The sequence below is a fragment of the Athene cunicularia genome, assembly GCF_003259725.1.
Source record: "Athene cunicularia isolate RWA chromosome 1 unlocalized genomic scaffold, athCun1 chr1_part1, whole genome shotgun sequence".
In the NCBI taxonomy this organism is placed as follows: Eukaryota; Metazoa; Chordata; class Aves; order Strigiformes; family Strigidae; genus Athene; species Athene cunicularia.
Genome location: NW_020799091.1, coordinates 44,858,002 through 44,861,348, shown reverse-complemented (window position 1 = coordinate 44,861,348; position 3,347 = coordinate 44,858,002).

The window sequence follows — 3,347 nt, the reverse complement described above, 5'->3', positions numbered from 1 at the left end:
CCTCATTTCTCTTTCCTTCTCTTGAAATTATCACTTAGAAAGAAAATTCTATCATAATTAAAAATAAAACCTTCAGAAATTTATATTTTGCCTCAGTAATCAGTATGCTAAACCTCCATGAAATCTCAGTGACAAGCAAAAGATGTCCTGATTGTGGGAAGTAGTATCTGGAAGGAATTTTACTGTAGTGATGTGGTAACTAGTTAGATCGTACCACTCAGCAGGGGGCTACATATGTTATGGGATGTGAGGTCACATCAAAATTTTCAGAACAGTAATGTAGAAAATACCACAATACCTAGATGATGCCCGTCAGTGGATATCTACAGTTAGAACTTCAGTGTTGCCATGAAACTTCCCATCCTCTGTAGCCCTCCTAGAAGAGTGTCCTGAAAAAAGTGGGAGTCAAAACCTGACACCCAGTAAAACCTGAAAGGAAACACTGGTAAGGAATTAGGGTAACCATACCTTCACAAACCACATTCTCCAAAACTTGCTTCTACTTGTTCTGCTCTTGGGGGAGCTGGATTCAGGGAAGCATTTGTTGCCCTTTTACCTTTTCATAACATTCATTTCCCAAAGTTTGCATTAGTGGCTTACAAGTCTAGTTACCTTGAAGAAACAGATGGTGAAACCAGGGGAGACAATGGCTCTCATTTGAAGGTACCAGGAAAAAGAGTGACAGATCCCTAGGATGCTCATGTCTTCAGAAGAAGGATGGGTTCAACGCTTGCCCAGTTGAACCTCTCCTGCAGGGGCAGGAGAGAAACATGCCAAGCTAATAAAAAAAAAAAAAAAGGTGGATTTGGTAAGTTTTAGTTGGAGCTGCGAGATGTCAGAACTCGTGCAAACCGGATTTGGTTTTTTTCATTAAGCTAAACTGTAAAAAGTATAATTGCTAATGGATGTTCACAGGACCAGACTGGAGCTTGCCAAAGGTATAGGAAGCTTTTCCCTGAAATACACGTACAGCAGGTAGCACGTCCTACAAATTTGGCCCCATTGGTCTTCTTAACTTGCTAGCATAGATGTACTGTGAAAGGTTCACTTCTGCTGTATTTGAGTACCTGACATCTGCAGTAACCAGACACATACACTTTTGATGAATATTTATATGTATACCTATGTATTTATATAGTTATACCTCTATATGTAGAAATAAAATATATTACATATTATCTAATACAAATTCTGTGATATACAGAATATTTTACATTAGTATTGTCTGAAAAAGTTGTTTCAATAAAATCAAGCATTTTTACAAAACCATATTGGTCTGAAAAAAAGCCTAGCCCGCTGTCTTTAAAAAAATCCTTCTCATGTGTTCTATCACTTTGATCTCATATTTTGAATTTTAAGGGGTTTTTTAATATGTTTTGAAGCAATTCTACATTAGTTTGTGCTGTAGTACGAGTAATGTAAACTATGCATGTCACACGTCAACTATGAATGCCTGCCTAACTTTTTGACTAGTCTATTAAATTTAAAAATTTTGTTCATAAGCATTAATAATAAAATCACTGAGTACTGACAGAAATATTTTTGTTGATTTCTGACTGGATATGGGTTCATAATAATAAAAGTTTGAAATACTGACAAATCATGCACTATGCACACCAGTAATTTAAATATTTCATAACTTCGATTTTTTGTACCTTTTATGACCATTTTATGATAAGAGAAAAGCTTTTTTTTTCCTTTTTTTTTTTTTTTTTTTTTCCCCTTAGGAGAGGGAAACAGACTGTTTGTTGAAAATCAATGGTGGTTGAAACAACCACTAATAGGCTGTTTCAACCACCTCCATAGGTTATGAAGACACTTCCTATAGGACTAACTAGTAAAATTCTCGTGTTAAATTTGTTTAACCAAATTTCATATTAAAGAACAGACAAAGAACATGGCAAACTCCTTAATATTTGCAGCTCATTATTTAATATCTTGGGAGCATTTGATCTTTATAAAAGTGTTCATACTTAAGTTATGTCACTTAGAAATGTCTTCATAGGAAAAATAATGTGTCACAAATAGGTGAGCTCATTTGATATTTGTTTACATATGTATGTAATTTATGTAAGAGAATTTGACAAATTATTTTTTAGCTGACTTTAAAAATAATAAATTGATATTGTTATATTTATTATTAATATGCATTATTAATATGCAAGTCAAATGCATTTAAAATCCTGTATTTATAAACATATCTATGCATTTATGTGTTTTTACCTCTGTGTGTACATACACACAAATATATAAAACTTACATAAGCCAACATGTTGGTCACAATAAACGAAGAAAAAAAAAGAGAGAAGGTATAGTTGGGAGTAAAAATATCAGAAATTTCTAGTATATATGATTTGCTGAGATTTCCACTGTGTTTTTGTCTACTCAAGAGCTTACAGCTTTCATAGAAAAATAACTAAGTTTTCCAACTCTGCAAGGGCTGACCATGATTTCCAATGAGTTGTAAAACCTGGACCACAATCACGTTTCATGACACTCTTACAGAAGAGCAGGATTGCCAGTCGTGGGCTCTTGGCCAAATTCCAGTTTAAATAATTACAATCTGCTTCCTCTTCCTCTCTCTTTCCATCAACTGCAGCATGGCTTAGAAGAGCATACTGCCCTGTTCTACAGTTTCACACTTTGCATGGAGACATCTGCTCTGTCTCACGCTGGATATGACTGCATTTCGATGCTAGAAAATGGGAGTCTTCCAAACCCTTTGTAATTTTTTAGAGTATTTGGGGGTGTTTCAGAATGACAAGCAGAATTTAAATGTAAAATGAGTATCTTAATGCTCTGAGTTTCTTTCAGTATATGTCAAGTCAATGTTAAGTAGATCTAAATCATTCCTTTTTTTATTGACTCTGTTAAGGAGTTTTATAAACATATATTTTAAAAGGCTTTTAAATCTCTGTGTATCTTTTATTTGTATAGTTAGAAAGATTTATTATGATCTGGAATCCATTAAATAGTACTCAAGTACTTTGAATAGGCATTAGGCATGTCTACAAGATTGAGTGTAGAAACCCCAGAGCTGCAGAGCTCAGTGTGCACCAGGCTCAGCCTAAGGTAGTTGCATTGCTTCCAGAGCAGACCAGGCTAACTTCTGTCCAACTCAAATCCTGGGTAGAGTGAGCTAGTGTCAGTCTGGTTCCATCCATGCAGGTGGACTCCAAGTGATGTACAACTACTTACTAAGGCAAGAGTGTTTGAACCATTAGACTGTACAATTATAGCAAGATCTTCATCATTTATTGGCTTTATTAAAAACAAACAAACAAAAAAAGAAGCTTGTTGTTTGATTATATTCAGAAATTTCAGAATTCCCAATGGAAAACAAAGTA